We start from the raw sequence: 22,963 nt of genomic DNA on the forward strand, positions 1-22,963 counted from the left end.
AGATTATATATAATTATTTGTATACTGCTAATCCGGTTGTTCCCTTTATATATGGCCTTCCAAAAATACATACGAGCCTATTAACCCCACCTATGAGACTTATTATCTCTGGTGGGAGATGGATGACTACCCTCTTTATAAGTATTTAGAAAAATAACTTCATGGTCTATTGCAGGCATTTATATCACGTCTTCGAAATTTCAAAATATCGAATCTGATATGGTCGACACCATACCGTCGATATTTTGAAACTTCGAACATACAGAAAGAAAACAAAAAAGAAAAAAAAAAGAAAACAACTAAACATTGCAAGCATGAGGGGTGCACCCCCTGTAACCCTCATGTGGGGCGCTACGCCTCTCACACCCTCGCTACTTAAATATGCCAACTCCGAGATTGCACTACCTTGCAGTAAATGGAAATCTCCCCTTATGGAGATTTCCCTTAAAACATTCAATGTCTCTCACTTTCGCTGATATGGTGCCGACCATATCAGCTTCGATATTTTCAGTCTTTGACGAAGCAATATAGACCCTATTGCAGTATAGTGATAGCTTTATAAAGGATACCAATGATTTTCTTAGTAGCTTACATAAATGGTTAAATATGAATAGGAATTATGATATTAATAGCTTGCTTTTAGTCACACTTGATGTTAAATCACTTTTTACCGTGATTCTGAATGATCTAGGTATCCAATATGTGACAGAGATTTTAACACAACATAGTTCTTTTTCTGTGACTAAATGTTCTACCATATGTGCAATTTTGGATATTATATTAAACGATTATGTATTTATGTTTATCGATGAGTATTTTCATCAACTACTAGGGGTAGCAATGGGAACACTGGTAACGAATAGCTATGTTAATCTTGTACTCTCCAGATGGGAAGAACATTTTGTATATGAATATTTAAATGGTGATGTCAGCTACTATAATGAGAATTTAAAATTCTATAAGCACTTTGTCGATGATACTTTTTTATTATGGTTAGGCAAGAGTGAATCTTTATATATTTTTGTAAATTATTTACAACAGACTACTGACTTTTTGAAATTTGACTTGTCATTTTCTAAAGAATTGATAAACTTTCTTGATATTAAGATAGAAATCAGTAATAGTAAGTTAGAGACCTCGATTTAAAAGAAAAAGGTACAGACAACTAGATATGTACATTATACAAGCATGCATCCTAGGCATACTTATAATAGCATTGTAAGAAGTCAGTTCTTAACATCTAGTCGGCTTAACACCAGTGAAGATGGCATTATGACAGAAATGGATGCAATGTCAAATGATTTTCATACCAGAGGTTATTCTAAATAAATAATTGACTATAATAGACAGATAGTGATGTCTCAGAGAGGTGGTATTGCGAAACCTTTTCTGTTGGGTAATAGGGTAAGATATGCGATAGATAATAGTAATGCAGCTAATAGATTTAAACAGATGAGATATATTATGAAGTATAATAGGCGCACATCACAAATTAATGCTATAATTAGAAATAATTGGGGTATTTTAGAGTCAGATCCAGAAGTATAGAAAATAGTGGATCAATCACCTTATTTTATATACAAAAGAGAGAAGAATCTGAAGCAGTATCTGTGTTACAAAGAATTAAATGGAAATCAGTGTATTTTAGCTAATAGGAAAGCTACCTTACCATGTTATAATTGTTCCTTCTGTAAGTATATAAATAAGAATAACAAATTTATGTATCCTATTTCAAGGAAGACTTTTTATTTTAGTACTTTTGCTATGTGTGCTACTGAAGATGTGGTCTATCTTGCTAACTGTGATAAATGCAGCTGTTTCTATGTAGGTAAAACAAATCCGAAATTAAATGACCATATAGCTTCGCACCTTTCAGAAATTAGGAGAAAAATAGAAACTAATGCTTTAGCAGGACACATTATGCATTGTGGTGAAGACCACACTTTCAAATTTAGAGTCTTACAAAAGGTAATTTTAGGTAATTGAGGGGGTGATCTAACTAGCAAGACAGAACTCTATGAATTTAAGTGGATCAATTACTTCAGAGCAGATAGATATCCTGGTGTAAATGAAAAAACACTATTAATCTACTTTTAAAAGAAAGACAGATATCTGAATTTTGAAAATGTTTGAATGTTTTCTGAAATTTTTAGTTGTTTTATATATGTGTATATATATATATATATATATATATATATATATATATATATATATATATATATATATATATATATTTAGTTTAATTAATCATGTGACTAATTTTGAATTTGATAGGCTGGATTTTGTTTTAAATTTTGAATGTTTTTACTTTGAAAATAACACTGATGAAGAGTCTTGTGACTTGAAACCTTTGTGTGTTTTACATATTAAACCATTTTCCACGGTATTGGTGCTGCGGTAGCGTTGTCGCCTCACAGCAAGATGTTGTTCCGTTCGATTCTCAGTTAGAGCATCTCCTGTGTGGAGGCATGCGTGAATGGGTGTGCCTTCATTGAAGGTTGTGCATCAGGGCTGGTAACTCGGCACATAAAAATCCACTACCAAACATTAGCGGACCGGAGTTCTGCTGTGGTGACCCCTAACCGGGATAAGCCGAAAGACACAACAACATATTAAACCATTTTATTGTGCTGAATGGTTGGACCTAGGCTTTTTTTCTTTGCCTGCTTTGTTGGATTGCTGTTGGGTCCATTTGGTTCCCTTACTACCTACTTTATTATTGGAGATAAATGACATGTTATTATCACAGTTCTAAGAAAGGCTTAATTCTGTAATCCCCATTCCCCCTACATATATTCACATATGTGCATCATGTTGTAAACAAAAAGGTTACATACCTGATGGAGTACAATACTACTCTGTTGATATGTGCAGATATATAAAGCTTTTTGCAAAACATTTACTGTGTGAAGAAAGTCTCATACAGACTGGTTTCCCCATAGCCAGCTGTTTGCCTTTTTAACATGCTTCTCATTACCAGGTGATTGCCTCTTAACCAGTTTGTGGTTCTGAGATGCTAATTACAGCCAGCACAGCTGATTTGCAGTATCATCAGCCAATGACATGTAACCACTGAACAAGATATAAGGCCTTCATGTAGATTAGAAGCCCTTCATGATATGTTGTGCTGGACATTACTGGGGTGAGGCAACTATGTCATCTCAGAGTGTAGGTCTGTAGCAGCTACTTTTACATACAAATGTGTGTGCTACAGGCTTCAGCTGCTGCTGCAGGCAATATGCATAGGCAGAGAGTGTGAACAATTTGGAGGACAACAAGCTGTAAGAGTAACTTTGGGAGCTGTATCAGCCTTGTTGTACAGCCAGAGCCAGAGTGAGGGTACCCCTTCCACTAATATTAAGGCATGTGTTTAAGGTAAGTATGTTAGGCAATGGTATCACTAACAGAGTATTAGGCAATATGTTTGTTGCATCCTTGAGCAACTAAGGGGTAAATATATCATTAAATAAACTGTTTGGTCAACTGTCAGGCCATGTGTTACATTCTGGTACTCATTTGGTATACTTATGCTGGAAGTCCTTGTTGCTAGCAGAGACTTCATATGTATATGTTAGTTGTGCTGCTGTGCTAATCTATAACGTGATTATGAAAGAATTGTGTGCTGCACTCTATTATTGGGTTTCATTTGCATTGCCTGGGATTAAATTCTCTGTGAATGCATATTAATATAGGACCTGACACTTTATGCGCTTATGGCATTGCTATAGGGATATGTGAAGTGTGTTTCTACCTGCAGGCCTGTGACTTCCATCAGTGAAATACAGACATTTGATTTGGAATGCATTGTGTGGATAAAGAGTGCATGACTCATTAATTGATTAATTAAATAATTATGGAGTCACTGTTACAGCAGGTGTGTTTGTCAAGATATGAGTGCACACATACAGGCTGTGGCTTACTTTTTTTATATCCATCATTATGTGAATGGCTTTATATGGATGTATTTCTCCATGAGAGTCCCAGTTGAACATGTATCTTGCCATTAATGTTTTAGCAGGTGTATTTCTAAATGTTGCTGATAAACATGTACATTTACCTGCTACTACAGACCTCACTTGCATCCATTATTCTGTGTTTGACTTTTTACTGGTGTACTGTTGCACTAGACTCCAAGTTACACTCCCATTTTTCCATTACTCTTTTAGCAAGTTTGCATGATGTGGTGCGATGCACAGCTCTGCTTAAACTCGCTTAATGACTGTAACTTGCAGTTATTATATTTTGCTTAAACCACCTGTTTTAATTAACATATGTGCGGTGCAGTGTGGCAGGTTAATGCAGTGATCTGCAGGTGTGATGATCTTGGGTTCAAAATAAGGAACAGGGTTTATTTTGTATGTATTTATTATCATTTAAAACACATATATCAACGTAGCTGAGCTTAGCAATGCTGTGCATTGTGGCACACAGCATGGTGCAAAAAAATCTTTAAAGGAAAGATAAATGGGGAGATAAGAAAGTGGAGAAATGTGTTGCAAGCAGGGGGAAAACATAGTGAAAGGCAGGTAGGTATGTGCAGGAAGAGTGTAGGAAAGGGCCATAGCTATCCATTTCTTGTACAGCAACAACTGTGCACTTTAACAGAATTTGTAGATGAATTTGGACTCTGAACCCCAGAGAGATGGATGAGGACAACATAACTGCATTGTCAAGCCAGTTGGACCAAATTACATGTGCCCAGTGGACATGTGTGTGAAATGGAGAGCTATGTATGGGACAATATTTTTTGGGACAGGTGTCCATTTTTTTTAAGGTGAGAGTGGAATGTTGGGGAAAGGATAAAGGTACATGTGGGGGAGGTAAGTTGGGTAGGTGAGGAAGTTTTTGCAGACAGACAAGACAGCAGACAGGGGTGGTGTGTGAAACAAGAGGGAGTGAACACCTTGGATGAGGAGGGTGTTGTGGAATCTCAGTCCCATGGGCCTCCATAAGGTAGCAGCGTGACTTATGTCCCCAACAATGGAAACATCAGCACTGCTCTGTCACTGCCCCAGAGGTGGCAGTAGTGGAATCTGGGCTTTTGGGTGAGCCTGCCCCACTAGGGTGGCCAGCATGCTCTCCATCCGGTGCAGGCATCATCTAAACCCATGATACATGACCCTGTTCACTGAAACTGGCAGTTCATCATGGCTGACAACTCTCCTCCTCACCAATGCTCCCAAAGGGGGGGGGGCATCTCTGTCCTGTGGGGCAGAACTCCCTTACTCAATAGATAGTGCAGGGGCAGCAAAGAGGGCACCACCGGTCTGGGTCTCAGACGTGCTGGGGCCCGGTGCCATGGCCGGAGGAGGCAAGGTAGGTGGATCACCAGGAACTGGCCTACTTTAATGTGCTGTAGTAAATTAGTTATAACAATAAGTTAAGGTTAGTAATAATAAAGCCAATGTTAGTATTAACATAATCGAACATAATATTGATTAATCCAAATACATATTAAGATATATTATGTGGAACACAACATTAAGTAACATAACAGTAAGTATGTTAGCAAGCCAGTATAAAATAACCCATAAGGCCAAAAAAAACAGTTAGTTTAACAAAATATATTAATATTAAATCAAAATAATAAATAACAATAATAAATTAAAATTTAACAAACTATAGTTAGCTTAACAAAATACATTAATATTAAACCATAATAATGAATAACAATAATAAATTAAAGAAGATAAGGGGTGGGGAGAGAGATAAAAACATACCATTATTGATGTCGCAGATGGTATCCCTAAAACAACCCCTAATACATAGTTCTACAGGTGTGCAGTGTCAGTTATGAGTACAGTGACTACAATTCCTCTATAGATGATTTAGCACATACATACCTCTCAAGCTGTTTGCATGGGACAGTGTGGGACAAGCACTAATAAATGCAGGCCCACAACTACATGGAACTATTTCACATAATGTGCACATACATGACTACCAATGTGTACTGTAAATGGAGTTGACAATACCTTGTCCTCCAGGTAATCAATTATCTGCTAATCATGGACCAGTCAGACAGTTGAGAGGTATGTTTGTGTACATTAAATAGACTAGACAGTCACCATGTCTTAGTTGGCAGGCATGGGAGTAGAGCCCAAAAGTTGTGACTGCAGGGAACATCTGAAAATAATGTAACAATTGACTGTAGCAACTTAGAACAGACATGCAATGAATACAGCCCTGCTGCAAGTATTGGGCACATTTATTATGAAACCACAATCCTGCTTTACATTTTATTGGCATTGCTCATAGGTTCATAGGTTCATAGGTTCATACTAGGCTATCTACCCTGGGGCAATTATAAGCCTAGCCCGATTCTGTATGGCTTACGCCACCCCTTGATTTGAGTATACTGTGCCCTTTTTAAGGTTTAATTTACTGTGCCTCTGTCTAATAGTGACACGGGAGTAATCCCTGGGACAAACCTACGATTCCCCATCCACCTATCAAGATTCTTCTTGAAGAGATTCAGTGAGGTGCTCTGCCTCACATGAACTGGAATTCTATTCCAGAGCGAAGGGAGCCTCTGGGTTATGAACCTGTCCCTCCAGCAAGTTCTATTTATTTCTGTGCTGAGGTTCAAGTCCCTCGAGCGCGTGGCTCTAAGGGATTTAGATTTACTGAGTTGGAGCATGTCCATTAATTCTGGAGTTGACATAGCTTTGTATGTAAGGAATAGATCACCTCAAAGTAGGCGGTATGCAACTGAGTAGAGCTGGAGTTTTTTTAACCGAGCAGCATATGGCATCTGTTTGAGACCCTTGATCCTCTTGGTGAGATACTTTTGGGGTCTTTCTAATTGCTGCAGGTGTCGGGTAAGGTACATCCCAAAAGGGGCATTGTATTCTATGATGGGCCTGATGAGGGACGAATAAAGGGGCACGATTACCTCTCTTGATCTTGATGTGACACCCTTCATGATGAGGTGGGCTATGTAGAAGGTCTTTCTAACCACTTTGGCAATGTGGTTTTCAAAGGAGAGATTGCTATCAACTTGGGTCCCCAGGTCCCTAATAACTTTCTCTGTACTTAATGGGTTTCCGCCTATGTGGTAATTTGTGGGCACATTGTTTTTGCCAAAGGGTATGACTATACATTTTTTGGCATTTAGCTTTAAACCATGGCGCTGGCACCAGTTATCTGTCTCTGTGAGACCTTTTTGAAGGATGTTTGTGTCAGCTGGAGAGTCTATTATGGTGCCCAGTTTGCAATCCTCTGCGAACTTGGTGAGCCATAGTCCTCCCACGTTTGCCTGTACCTCGGAAAAGTATATACCAAACAAGAGTGGTCCCAGGACAGAACCCTGTGGGACGCCACTTGTGACTGGTTTCAAGTATGACATGGCTCCAGCAACTCTCCCTCTGTCGGTTCTGTCTTTGAGCCAGTTTGCGACCCATCTTGAGACATAGGGGTTTATATTTAAGCTGGATAGCTTATCTATGATGCCCGAGTGGGGTATTGTGTCAAATGCTTTTGCAAGGTCCAGATAGGCTGTGTGGACTACCTTCCCTTCATCTATGGCTTTGGTGACTGTTTCGAAGAAGTCAACCAGGTTCAAAAGGCAGGATCTGCCCTTGACAAAGCCGAACTGGGTAGGATCTAGTGTCTGTAGGTCCCCAATGTCTTTGTTTATGAGCTCCATGATGATCCTCTCCATAGCCTTGCAGACTAAGCTAGTCAGGCTTATGGGGCGATAGTTTCCAGGGTCCGTAGAGGATCCACCTTTGTGGAGTGAGACCACAGTTGCTGTACGCCATTCTGTGGGCACATATCCTGTAGTGAGGCTGAGATTGTATAGCTGTTTTATTTGAGGGATTAGTTCCTCTTGGAGTTCATGTAGGACGCTACCTGGGACGCCATCTGGTCCCATGGAAGCAGTGTTTTTTGCTTTGGAGAGGGCAGCCTTCACCTGAGCATCAGAGATGTTTGGGAGGCAGCCCTCTGCCGGGATAGATACTTGCTCTTTTGGGGGAGTTTGCACTGAACCTGTCTGCCAGGTTATTGGCGATGTCTGTGGGTTCAGTGTATTTTTGTTCGTTTAGAATCAACTCAGAACAAGTCTGGGAGTTGCATCCCAGGTTCCTAACATAACTGAAAAAAGCCTTATGATTGTCTTTGGTGTCCTGTGCAATTTTTCTCTTGAAGCTGGCCTTGGAGGATTTTATGAGGGATCATAATTTTTTGCTAGTACTGATCAGAGATGCCTTCCCTAGTAGGGATTTTGCTCCATCATGTAGTAGCTTCCTCCTTCTGTTGTACAGTTTATTTATGGCAGGGGTCCACCAGACTGAACGCCTGCCTTTGGATGATTGGGTCTTGGTTTTGTTTGGTATAGCATGATCCATGCATTCCTGGAGATGTCCGTAGAATGCGTTTATATAGGATTCTGCAGTTTGGGCCGTAGTTTCCACTGGCCCTGGGGCCTTGAAGGATTCCACTTCGGTTTTGAGAAGTGAGAAGTTCACTTTTGAGAAGTTTTTCACTGAGGATTTCTGGGCTAGGGGTGGGGTCGGGATATGGACATCCAGTGAAATTAATTTATGGTCTGATCTTACCAATGAGGGATATACTTCTGGTATGGAGCATAGAGTCCCCATGTTGGTAATGATCAGGTCAAGTATGTTGTCACCTCTTGTGGGAGTGGTGACTAGTTGTTCCATAGCATTTGAGTTTATAATTTCCAGGAACCTTTGGGCTAAGGTGCTGGGGCTTGAGTAGTGCTCCCAGTCAATGTTTGGGTAGTTGAAGTCGCCCAATATAATGGTGTTCGGAGAGATCTTCATGTTCTCCAATGTTTTCAGGAAAGCCGAGTGGAATTCCTGACTTTGAGAGGGTGGTCTGTAGGATGCTATAAACTGAAAAGCAGTCTTGCCCACTGTTAGTTGCACATGGATGGTCTCCGATACTTCGTGCAATGCCACTAACCTGGAGGTGTGGATATCCTTGATAAATATGGAAACTCCCCTCCTTTGTGGTTCGTCCAGGTTTTGGGGTAAAAGCATGATATGAGGTATAACCTGGTAGTGCTGGGGTGCTCTCTGGAGCCTTGAACCAGGTTTCTGTCACTGCACAGATATCGATGTTCTCCATACAGAGGAGAGCTTCGAATGCATGCATCTTGAGGTTAAGACTTCTGGCGTTAAGCAGCATTACCCTTAGTTTCTTGTTCCTTGTGCTGTCTATGGGGGTGGGTTTGATTTGTGAGCCTTGCCTAAAAATGGCACTATGGGGGTGGCAGGAGCTTTTGCCAATATCCAAAAGCCCAGGGTGACAAGTGCAAGCCATCCCTAGCGAAGCAACGTGGCTTGTCGAGCATGTCATCCTAGGCTGACAGACACTGGATCCCCTTTGAATGACACCAAAATTTTAGCCAATTGTTAAAATCGATCATTTTGTCTTTGTACTGTGGCATCATTCTAGGTGAGGGTAAGATGCTGCTCAAGGTCAGGGTCATACCAGCCTGGGCTACATGATCAGAGAGCTCCTCTATGTCTCTTTTCATGTAGTCCAGGCAGGTATGTCTCAGGTCATTCACACCAGCATGTACAATGACTGAGTCATATTTGTACTTGCTTTGGAGTGACCTGAGTGCTTGCGTTATGTGGTTGATCCTAGCACCCGACAGGCAGCTCACTGTGACCTTCTCTTTATTCAGCCTGGTGAGCGGGACGTCAGTGTGTCTGACAATAGAGTCACCTATTACAAGAGTATCAGGTGTGTTATTCAGCCTTAAGGGCTGTGGCTGCTTGGCACACTGACTTTGTGGGCTATGTGTTGTGCGTGTTTTGTTTTGAGGTAGCGTTTGCTTGGATATCTGCTTTGGAGGTCTCTGTTGCTTAGGTAGATTTTTATTTAGAGCCTCCGAGTATGTTTTTGTGTATGTATGTGTTTGGTTCGCTGATGTTGTGGGACTATGTGATACTGGAATTGTGTTGTGTGAGGTTACCTTCTCCTCCTGACTGGTTACACCAGTTTTGAGATGAGAGAGCTCAGCCTCCAGTTTGGCTAAATAGTTGCATCTCTCACATATATTTGAACCTGTTTGGAGGAGGAGAGGGTTGTCCGTGTACATGAGACAGTTGTAACATTGCCTCAAAATTCCCAGATTCACCAGCTGGACTGGAGAGGAAACCATTGACTGACCTTTGGACATGCAAGAGTAATATAGGGAAACTGAATTTAAGACGGACCAATAGAGGACAGGGTAATCGTAGAGAGTATAAGAGTAAGTAGTGCTTATGGTTTAATAGTGCTAACTTGTAGGATTACTTAATTGGACCAGTGAAGGGCCTTAGAATGAGAATATGGTGTTTAAATTGAGAGCTAGAGCAGTTCTAAGGGAAAAAGTGAAGAGCAGACTTTGTGGAGCCAGGAAAAGTTTAAACCAAATTAGGCGGCGCTGCCCGATGTTGCACTATGAGCAAAAATGCGCAAAAGAGGGTTTTAAGAGAGGAAGATGAAGGAGTTTGGAATTGACCCAAAATGGCCAATAAAACTACAGTTTCAAGTCAGTAACCACTCCCACAGGGGCAGGCAGGCTGCTCAATGTTTTTCACTGCCACTGATCAACAGAGAGACTTCCCTTTAGCCCAAGCAAAAAATGGCCTCCAAGAAACTTACAAACAGTTCAAGAACAGCAAGCCTGTAACTGAACTTTTTTAAATCTCAGAAAAGTGGGAAAACAGCAAGATTTTTTTTGTTTTTTCAGAGATAGCAGAGGTTCACAAGTATCAACAAGTTATAACAGTGCAGTAAATGACCCCACACAAGAGTGCTAGGCCAAAGACAGATAAAATGCAAGTTTTGAGAAAAAAACGATTTTAAAAATAAGTGCAAACAGGAAATTCAGTAAACAGCTCTAGGTTGTGCTCTAAATACAGTTACTAATGCCGCTAAATGTCTGTAAAGTATACACACAATCTCTGCCTGTAAAGTGGGCTACCTCACCCTTATACTTTCTGTTGCTGGAGTAGGAAGAAAAGAGAGCATTATGTGACTGAAAGTGGCCTGGAGACAGCCTTGAACCATACTATGGGTTCTGCAATACATTTTTCAAGCAATTACCTTTGCATTCCACAGTTATTGCAGTTTTACAGTTGACTGCAGCAACATTACAATGCATATGCAATGCATACAACTCTACTGAAATTATGTTATGACACCACAGTCCTGTTTTATATCTTATTTCTTACAGTTACTGGTATTGTTTATTGGTTATTGCATTACAGTTTCTATTCTTTATTCTTTATTCTTTATTGCACTACAGTTTTTTTATTGTTTATTCTTTATTGCACTACAGTTTTACTATTTATTTTTTATTGCACTACAGTTCTTAATGTTTATTCTTTATTGCACTATAGTTATCGTAATATAGCTGTACTTACAACACTCACTGTGCATCCTGGCCAGGCACTGGGCATGGAACTCCATGTTGCAAGCCCTCTCAGCTACAGCTGTTGGAAGATATGCACAACGTTATGCATACCAGTTTTGCACAGATTCAGCTTGTATTTTAGTAAATTGGCAGAAATACATACATATGTCTGGGGCATGCCCGTCCTTGGCCTCTTGGACCCAGGTGCCCAATGTTTCTCTCTTTCTCCACTTCATGTCATCATAGTAGTGATGACATTACTCACTAGTGTGGGGGGTACCAATAGCACTGGTAAGTTCCCTGATCATTGACTGTTGGTGAAGCACCCACCAAGAGGAGAAAACACTGAGAGAAGAAAGGAGCCACTTTTGAGATTTTAAGTATTTTGCTTCAGATTATTTGTTAAGTTTTTCTGCATTGCCGCCTACTTTTGAGCATTTTCTGGCTTGTTAAACTTGATTTCTGTGTTGGTAACTGTATTTAGAACACAACCTAGAGCTGATTACTGAATTTCCTGCCTGCACTTGTTTTTAAAATCGTTTTTTTCCTAAAACTTGCATTTTATCTGTCTCTGGCCTAGTACTCAAGTGTGGGGTCATTTACTGCACTGTTCTAACTTGTTGATACTTGTGAACCTCTGCTTTCCCTAAAAAAAACAAAAAAAAAATCTTGCTTTTTTCCTACTTTTCTGAGATTTAAAAAAGTTCAGTTACAGATTTACTGTTCTGAACTGTTTGTAAGTTTCTTGGAGGCCATTGTTTGCTTGGGCTAAAGGGAAGTCTCTGTGTTCATCAGTGGCAGTGATAAACAGTGAGCAGCCTGCCTGCCCCTGTGGGAGTGGTTACTGCCTTGAAACTGTAGTTTTATTGGCCATTTTCTGTCAATTACAAACTCCTTGATCTCCCTCTCTTAAAATACAATTGCCTCATGGTTTTGGCATTTTTTTGGACTTGTTGGCTGTTGGTGAAGCACCCACCAAGAGGAGAAAACGCTGAGAGAAGAAAGGAGCCACTTTTGAGATTTTAAGTATTTTGCTTAAGATTATTTGTTAATTTGTTCTGCATTGCCACCTACTTTTGAGCATTTTCTGGCTTGTTAAACTTGATTTCTGTGTTGGTAACTGTATTTAGAACACAACCTCAAGCTGATTACTGAATTTCCTGCCTGCACTTATTTTTAAAATCGTTTTTTTTCTTAAAACTTGCATTTTATCTGTCTCTGGCCTAGCACTCAAGTGTGGGGTCATTTACTCCACTGTTCTAACTTGTTGATACTTGTGAACCTCTGCTTTCCTTAAAAAAACAAAAAAAAACAAAAAAATATTGATTTTTCCCACTTTTCTGAGATTTAAAAAAGTTCAGTTACAGATTTGCTGTTCTGAACTGTTTGTAAGTTTCTTGGAGGCCATTGTTTGCTTGGGCTAAAGGGAAGTCTCTGTGTTCATCAGTGGCAGTGACAAACATTGAGTAGCCTGCCTGCCCCTGTGGGAGTGGTTACTGCCTTGAAACTGTAGTTTTATTGGCCATTTTGAGTCATTTCCAAACTCCTTGATCTCCCTCTCTTAAAACCCTCTTTTGCTCGGTTTTGCGCATAGTGCAACATTGGGCAGCGCCGCCTAATTGGGTTTAAACTATTCCTGGCACCACAAAGTCTGCTCTTCACTTTTTCCCTGACAACTGCTCTATCTCTCAAATTAAACACCATATACTCATTCTAAGGCCCCTCACTGGTCCAAATAAGTAATCTTAGAAGTTAGCACTAATAAACCATAAGCACTACTTACTCTTATACTCTCTATGATTACCTTGTCCCCTATTGGTCCGTTTTAATTCAGTTCCCTATATTACTCTAGCATGTCCAAAGGTCAGCCAATGGTTTCCTCTCCAGTCCAGCTGGTTAATCTGGGATTTTTGAGGCAATGTTACAACTGTCTCATGTACACGGACAACCCTCTCCTCCTCCAAACAGGTTCAAATATATGTGAAGGATGCAACCATATAGCCAAACTGGAGGCTGAGCTCTCTCATCTCAAAACTGGTGTAACCAGTCAGGAGGAGAAGGTAACCTCACACAACACAATTCCAGTATCACATAGTCCCACTACAACAGCAAACCAAACACATAAAAACACAAAAACATACTCAGAGGCTCTAAATAAAAATCTACCTAAGCAACAGAGACCTCCAAAGCAGACATCCAAGCAAACGCTACCCCAAAACAAAACACATACAACACATAGCACACAAAGTCAGTGTGCCAAGCAGTCACAGCCATTAAGGCTGAACAACACACCTGATACTCTTGTAATAGGTGACTCTATTGTCAGGCACACTGACGTCCCGCTCACCAGGCTGAATAAAGAGAAGGTCACAGTGAGCTGCCTGTCAGGCGCTAGGATCCGCCACATAACGCAAGCACTCAGGTCACTCCAAAGCAAATACAAATATGACTCAGTCATTGTACATGCTGGCGTGAATGACCAGAGACTTACCTCCCTCGACTACATGAAAAGAGACATAGAGGAGCTCTCTGATCATGTAGCCCAGGCTGGTATGACCCTGACCTTGAGCAGCATCTTACCCTCACTTAGAATGATGCCACAGTATAAAGACAAAATAATTGATTTTAACAATTGGCTAAAATTTTGGTGTCATTCAAAGGGGATCCAGTGTCTGTCAGCCTGGGATGACATGCTCGACAAGCCACGTTGCTTCAACAGGGACGGCTTGCACCTGTCACCCCTGGGCTTACGGATATTGGCAAAGGCTCTTGCCATCCCCATAGTGCCTTTTTTAGGCAAGGCTCAAAAGTCAAACCCACCTCCATAGACAGCACAAGGAACAAGAAACTAAGGGTAATGCTGCTAAACGCCAGAAGTCTTAACCTCAAGATGCATGAACTCAAAGCTCTCCCCATGTATGGAGAACATCGATATCTGTGCAGTGACAGAAACCTGGTTCAAGGCTCCAGAGAGCACCCCAGCACTACCAGGTTATACCTCATATCATGCTTTTCGGCCCCAAAACCTGGACCGAACCACAAAAGGAGGGGGAGTTTCCATATTTATCAAGGATATCCACACCTCCAGGTTAGTGGCATTGCATGAAGTATCGCAGACCATCCATGTGCAACTGACAGTGGGCAAGACTGCTTTTCAGTTTATAGCATCCTACAGACCACCCTCTCAAAGTCAGGAATCCCACTCGGCTTTCCTGAAAACATTGGAAAACATGAAGATCTCTCCAAACACCATTATATTGGGCGACTTCAACTACCCAAACATAGACTGGGAGCATTACTCAAGCCCCAGCACCTTAGCCCAAAGGTTCCTGGAATTTATAAACTCAAATACTATGGAACAACTAGTCACCACTCCCACAAGAGGGGAAAACATACTAGACCTGATCATTACCAACATGGGGACTCTATGCTCCATACCAGAAGTATATCCCTCATTGGTAAGATCAGACCATAAATTAATTTCACTGGATATCCACATCCCGACCCCACCCCCAGCCCAGAAAACCACAGTGAAAAACTTCTCAAAAGCGAACTTTACACTTCTCAAAACTGAAGTGGAATCCTTCAAGGCCCCAGGGCCAGTGGAAACTATGGCCCAAACTGCAGAATCCTATATAAACGCATTCTACGGACATCTCCAGGAAGGCATGGATCATGCTATCCCAAACAAAATCAAGACCCAATCATCCAAAGGCAGGCATCCAGTCTGGTGGACACCAGCCATAAATAAACTGTACAACAGAAGGAGGAAGCTACTACATGATAGAGCAAAATCCCTAAAAGGGAAGGCATCTTTGATCAGTACTAGCAAAAAATTACGATCCCTCATAAAATCCTCCAAGGCCAGCTTTGAGAGAAAAATTGCACAGAACACTAAAGACAATCATAAGGCTTTTTTCAGTTATGTTAGGAACCTGGGATGCAACTCTCAGACTTGTTCTGAGTCGATTCTAAATGACAAAAAATACACTGAACCCACAGACATCGCCAATATCCTGGAAGACAGGTTCAGTGCAAACTTCTCCACCCCCTCCCCCACAAAAGAGCAAGTATCTATCCCGGCAGAGTGCAGCCTCCCAAACATCTCTCTCTGATGCTCAGGTGAAGGCTGCCCTCTCCAAAGCAAAAAACACTGCTTCCATGGGACCAGATGGCGTCCCGGTTGGCCCTACATGAACTCCAAGAAGAACTAATCCCTCAAGTAAAACTGCTGTACAATCTCAGCCTCACTACAGGATATGTGCCCAAAGAATGGCGTACAGCAACAGTGGTCCCACTCCACAAAGGTGGCGCCTCTGCGGACCCTGGAAACTATCGCCCCATAAGCCTGACAAGCCTAGTCTGCAAGGCTATGGAGAGGATCATCATGGAACTCATAAACAAAGACATTGGGGACCTACAGACACTAGATCCTACCCAATTTGCTTTGTCAAGGGTGGATCCTGCCTTTTGAACCTGGTCGAGTTCTTTGAAACAGTCACCAAGGCCATAGATGAAGGGAAGGTAGTCCACACAGCCTATCTGGACCTCGCAAAGACATTTGACACAATACCCCACTTGGGCATCATAGATAAGCTATCCAGCCTAAATATAAACCCCTATGTCACAAGATGGGTCGCAAACTGGCTCAAAGACAGAACCCACAGAGTCAGAGCTGCTGGAGCCATGTCAGACTCGAAACTGGTCACAAGTGGCATCCCACAAGGTTCTGTCCTGGGACCTCTCTTGTTTGGTATTTACTTTTCTGAGGTACAGGCCAACATGGGAGGACTATGGCTCACCAAGTTCGCAGATGACTGCAAACCGGGCGCCATAATCGACTCTCCAGCTAACACAAACATCCTTCAAAAAGGTCTCGCAGAGATGAATAACTGGTGCCAGAGCCATGGTCTAAAGCTAAATGCCAAAAAGTGTATAGTCATACCCTTTGGCAAAAACAATGTGCCCACAAATTACCACATAGGTGGTAACCCATTAAGTACAGAGAAAGTAATTAGGGATCTGGGGACCCAAGTTGATAGCAATCTCTCCTTTGACAACCACTTTGCCAAAGTGGTTAGAAAGACCTTCTACATAGCCCACCTCATCATGAAAGGATTCACATCTAGATCAAGAGAGGTAATCGTGCCCTTTTATTCATCCCTCATCAGGCCCATCATAGAATACAATGCCCCTTTGGGATGTACCTTACCCGACACCTGCAGCAATTAGAAAGACCCCAAAAGTACCTCACCAGGAGGATCAAGGGACTCAAACAGATGCCATATGCTGCTCGGTTAAAAAAACTCCAGCTCTACTCAGTTGCATACCGCCTACTTCGAGGCGATCTATGCCTGACATATAAAGCTTTGTCCAACCCAGAATTAATGGACATGCTCCACCTCAGTAAATCTAAATCCCTTAGAGCCATGCGCTCGAGGGACTTGAACCTCAGCACAGAAATAAATAGAACATGCTGGAGGGACAGATTCATAACCCAGAGGCTCCCTTCGCTCTGGAATAGAATTCCAATTCATGTTAGGCAGAGCACCTCACTGACTCTCTTCAAGAAGAATCTTGATGAATGGATGGGGGATTGTAGGTTTGTCCCGGGGATTACTTCTGTGTCACTATTAGACAGAGGCACAGTAAACTAAACTTTAAAAAGGGCACAGTATACCCAATCAAGGGGTGGCGTAAGCCAAACACAATTGGGCTAGGCTTATAAATGCCCCAGGGCAGATAGCCTAGTATGAACCTATGAACCTATGAACCTATAATTGATCCTAGGCTTCAGCCTTACATTCTGAGCCCTGGTAACTGCCCTGCAACAGCCTAGGTTCATAATTGCATACCAGGAGCCCAACAAAATCCCTAGACTTCTGCATACCCCATCTCTGTGGTTGAAAGCATGCTCCCTGTCCAACACTGCCTGGCATACCAACAGTTAGACAAACTCTAATGAATGCTGCAAAATTCTTGCCTATTGCCCTTAATATAGGCTGTTTTCCTGCCCTTACACATCATACTGCAACAATCAAAAAAGTGCCACATTGCTTAGTGTCAATCAAACCTGCTTGGTGGAGCTCAGCATCCCATAAACTCACACAATCTTATTTTAGTGAAGCTTAGCTATGTGCAAACAGGAATAGCCTTTGGTCATGCTTAAGCAGTACTTGGCACCATGCAACTTTTCCAAATGTCACAATTTTGTTTTTAAAGTACACAAAATTTAATTTACATTGGGAAAATGGTATGAATGCTAGGGTCTCAAACCCAGGACCTACAAAGCTTTAGGTTGTGACTTAACCCATTTAGCTACTTAGATAGTATGTAAACTAGTATACCTTCACATATACTACTAAGGTACCTGCTAGCATTGTTAAGCATGGTGCCTCACCCTGCAAATGGACTTAAACAAAACCAGACATAAATAATTAATTAAATCTAGTTTCTAATTTCAGATGTCTAGCAGGTGTCAATAGTGTATGTGTAAGCATGGCTCGGCTCTGCTTCAGTCCACACTGAATAGCGCAAACAGACATTAAAAATTAAAAAATAAAAAAAGTAATAATCAGTAACATCCGGTTTCTATTTATAGATGTCTAGCAAGTATAAGCTGTTTATATCTCAGTGCAGCTTGGCACTGCTGTGCTCCACTCTATACCATGCAGAAGGACATTACAAAATAAAAAAGTTAATTAACACACAAAATATTAATGCACAGTTCAACAGTAGCAGGGTACATTACAGGGAGTTTCACCCTGTACATAACATCTGACTAGGAATTCCCTGGACAATCCACAACCACAGTAGAGCCTCTACACTTATGTCTACATGGATTCAATATCCCTGTTACTATGCTCTCCATCAACAGCACACCATGATTAATATGCATGGTGTGCTGCCAAGGGGGAACTTTGGCTGTGTACATGGGTACAATCCATGTAGACTCTACATGGACCCTACACAGATTTTATTGAATCTTGGGGTCTATCTTAACAACTATACTTTCCTGATCTAACTAAAGAAATACTGCCCCTGATCTACTCTAAGATATAATAGCAAGGCCAAAGATGTGAGTTATTTCTTCTTGGTGTCTACTGACTACTCAGTTCTTGAAAAACTGCACAGTACTTGGAAACCTGCTATCAGTCATCTGTAAAAAAGATTATTCTTCTGTCAATCAGCTGTTTAAATCATCTCCTAGCAACCAGAGAATTCCAGTGACATCACTCACTGTTCAGCTGATTCTCCACTGTTTGTACTTTAGAATGTCCTTCCCAAACATGCACAGTTAGAACAGTATCAAAGCAGTGACAGATACTTTAAGGGAAAACCTCAACATTTTAAATCGTATTTACATTTTTGCAATCAGGCATGTTGGCATACAATACAAGTTAATCTAAGAATATGCACACATCTCTTGCCAGACAAGCTAACACAGATGACAGTGTTTTCAATTTCTTCACAAACTCATTATTCAGAGATCATGCTAAAAAATCCATAAAAGCTTAGTAATGACCTGGCAAATTTAACCTTCCCTTCCACCCTCAGAAGCCCACTACAAATGCAAAATCCTTCACCACCAAATTCTATGAACATGAAAATAAATGCATAGAAGCATCTGTGCTCCTCTGGTATAAATACAACCCCAAGTGTAAAAATAAACCCTTATGCTTGAACCCTAATACAAACAGGCTCCACAATAAAAAGGAAATGCTCATTGCATGTAAAACAAAATTTAATCATGCAAATGCCAAAAATGCTCTGCTAAGGCTATCAGAAAAAGTCTGAACACTGATTAAATTGACCAAATCTAGATTCAAGGTAAATATAGCAGTCTAGCAAAAATAAACATAATTTTTTTTAATCAAAAATCTCAGAAATAATATTAAAAACAGCATTGAGCTAATAGTAAACAATACCATACACTCTAAGCCTGAATACATAGCCTATCTGCTAGGGGATACATTTGGCACCGACTTTAGCCCCTCCAGACCTTTTAATAGTGTCAAGAACTCACCCTCAAATTTGCCAGGAACAAGCCCTAAACACCCTCTTAAAGGCCAAGAACAGTGCTTCTATGGGGCCATAATGCCTATTGGTTAGCCTGAAGCATGACCTGTCAAGTTTGCTACAGAGGATTTTCAGTATTAACCTAAAACAGGGTTTGTACCAAATGAATGGAGGACTGCAGCAGGCATCCCCCTTTTAAAGGTAGGGTGTCAACTGATCTGGGCAGGTCCATAACAGAAGCCCTCAGTAAGCCTGTATCAAGCTTCACGTCTACAACCTGAGTTGTGGACACTGACAGGCTCTTCATATCCTGTGATGCATTTTATGTCTTATTTTTAAAATACAATGACTTGTAATGTATGGATCACTATAATGATGCTCTGAATTTGGGTAAAAGGCATGCTTGTTAAGCAGGATTCTGACAATGGAAAGGTTCTTAAGCATTTATTAAGCACCTCCTACTACAGTTTAACTATAGTCACACACTATAAAAGAGCAGTGGGAAGCTATTAAACACTTCATTCAGACTGTTAAACACTCAGTTGGACTATAGAAAATAGTCCAAATTAAGTGTTTAACAGCTTTCCATGACTGTCCTGTGGTGGTTGCTCTCTGTATGGCAACAGAAAGTGTGTTACACTATTACTGCACTTTCTTCTCTCTCTAACTTTTGAATACATGACTACTGGATCACATACTATGCAGATGCAACATTAGCTTCATTTGTATTTTTCTATAAAATTTTTGTGCACTCATTCCAAATGCAACTCATATTTACACTATATATATCCCATGTTGCTGATATGCTTTTATTATGGTAGTAAATGGCTAAAAACTGTCATTTTAGATCACATAGTGCCCCTTGTGCCTTCTGCCCCTCCCTCAGCAGCTTCTTGCATCCCTGTTTTTGTCAATAGGATATACCATTGAATTCTTAAGCAAGAAGATGCACCAAAACTGAATGTCATCACTCTCCGATGGGGAAACCCTCACCCATTGGTACTTCTTCCTTCCTTTAAGTACATTCAACAGGGTTTGAGTGAAAGCCCTTACAGGTGACACATCACTGTAATCAAAGCTGAAGATGCCTAACAGTTGCATTATAAACAAAACCATAGCTTTCTTAGCACTCAAAAAGTGATCTATGTGCTGTTGTAACTTTGACAGTTTGAAATCTGGGCACCTAAAGGATGAAGTCATAACATCAAACTCCAGCCTGATGAACACCAAGGCCTTTGCCTGTTCCATGCTGTTTACTGGTTGACAAAGGAAGCCCTGACTCCTGGCATTGTTATGAAAAGGTTGTTAATCCTTCAAGATCCCCATGAAACCCATTGCCCAAAATCATTATTGTTGTGCCAATGAAGAGCCAAATTGAACTTGTCAAAGGTGAAGCAGGCTATTGATAGGCTTTGTATTATCAAAGCAAAAAAAGAACCTGTGTACACATGCCAATCAATTGCCAATTTTCTTGCCTGATAGGGAGGAGATGAAAAGATGAGTCTATGTCTGACTTTGCAAGTCAGGAGTCTGGGAACTTACATTTTATGTTGGTTGCATCCTCCAAGGATGAATACCTCAGTTGAGAGCAGACCTTGCTAATGTTTCTTACTGAAGAACCTGATGGAAAAGAAAAATGATGTATTACCCTAAACTGACTGGGATCTTCTTGTGAGCAAAGCCTAAAGGGGACACCTGAAAATTGGTTGCAGAAAGAAATGCACCCGCCACTCTGCCAGCTAGGTCTTCTTTTTTAATGAAATCCTGAAGAAGTTCAACTTTACCTGAACCTTAGTGAAGGTTACCACAAAAGTGACACTTGGGGGTGGCATCTGCTTTCAAGGAAAATCCCAGGTCCAAGAGTAAACAGCTAAAGCTTAACCTGCTGGTTATGGTAGTATAATAAAATAGTGCCAAGAACCTGCACTCTTACTAGAAATACTAGGGCATTATTGACATAATGGGGACAGAAAATTGTCTCTTTTGACCTTGAAAAGAAATTCGTCAACCAATGCCTGTTTTGAACTTAACACCAGCAAGACCATTTTCACTGAATTAGGATGTCTTATTTATGGTTTGCATGCCGTTAGACCAGTACCTGACAGCTGGGTGATCCTGGCCACAGTGAGAACATACACAGGTAAACAACATGAAGGCCTCTGTTGTAAGCCCAATATGCCTTCTTGCTATTATGGGCGTCTTCATTAGAAACCACTTAGTGAGCCTGGGTTTGTCCACTTGGACACCCAACCATGTATCTCCATGTCTTTCATCCCATCTCAAAAAGTGCCCACAGCTCTTAACTTTTAAACCTTCTGATAATACTAAAGTCAGGACAGTCCTCCTTTAAAACATTGAATGTCCTTAATGGTGCTGAAGTAAGTAGGAAGGGGGAGTGCAAGATCCAGCTCCTTTCCAGTAATAATGTCTGTAAAACTAAGATGGGAAACCAGTTAACCCTATTGTGAGTCCGCACTTTATACAGTTGTTTCTTCACTAATACTGCTAATGCAGGCATAAAATTGTTGCTCCCCAAAAACTCAGAACCTGGGATATGCTGTACCCCCCCCCCACACACACACTGTCAACTAGATCAAAAATATTCTCCTACTCAAGTCTCAGGACCTTGTCTTCTAATGGCAACTGGAATGTGTCAAATAAGGGCTGTACTGTTGAGGGGGTGTATTATACAAAGGTAATACATTGCATTGTTGTTCCTTGTCAGTGAGTCAAACACCTTAACCATTATAACACCTCCTGACCAAAGTGGAGAGTGCTGCATTAGAACCCCGGATCACCTGTATTCTGGCCATGAATTTACACCTGGTGCCACATGGGGAAGCTGATTGTTTAAAGAAAGCTAAGAAGATGACTGCATGGAATGAGGAGGAAATTATCAACATGATCAGAGTCTTTAGTGAAAGGACTTGAGCTGCTTGAAAGTCCTTCAAATAACTTAGCTCTTCTCCCTTCCGAAAATGCTTATACAAATGTTTAAGTATTCCTCTGCTGCCTGAATTGAACTTGTGTCTTTCCATATGGACTGTGAATGAATGGCATTACCTGACTATTAGGCCAGTCCTTTCAGTAAAGCTGATGCAGCTACGACACCATTTATTACTAAATTGCTTATTGTTTTTTGCTACATTTACAGCTGCCTTGTTTTTCTGCAGGACGTGCCTTTAATCAATGGCTTGATCAGAACAATGTCTCCTGCCACTAGCAGTCAAGGAAGTCTCTCTCTGATTGCTGGTTGTTGCAAAGTGATTAAATAAGGCCTTGGTCTGGGTTGCAATGGCCTCCCACCTGCCTTGAAGGTCTTCTATCATGAGCCTAACAAAAAAATCATAAAAACACCATATTAGATGTCTGGAATATGAGTTAATTGAACTAACATAATGTTTAAAATGCCTTTAAAATAGTTTATCCCCCATACGATAAATACTGAAGTAAGTCATGAAAAGTGAAATAATGAATACTACAAATTGGAAATTAATGCTCTAAACCCCACCAAACTACTTTAAGGTGAGGAAGAAAAGTTGATCTAGGGTATGAAAGACACCT

This window comes from Protopterus annectens, chromosome 4.part1 (genome assembly GCF_019279795.1).
Source record: "Protopterus annectens isolate FY-2018-M chromosome 4.part1, PAN1.0, whole genome shotgun sequence".
NCBI classification, from domain to species: domain Eukaryota; kingdom Metazoa; phylum Chordata; order Ceratodontiformes; family Protopteridae; genus Protopterus; species Protopterus annectens.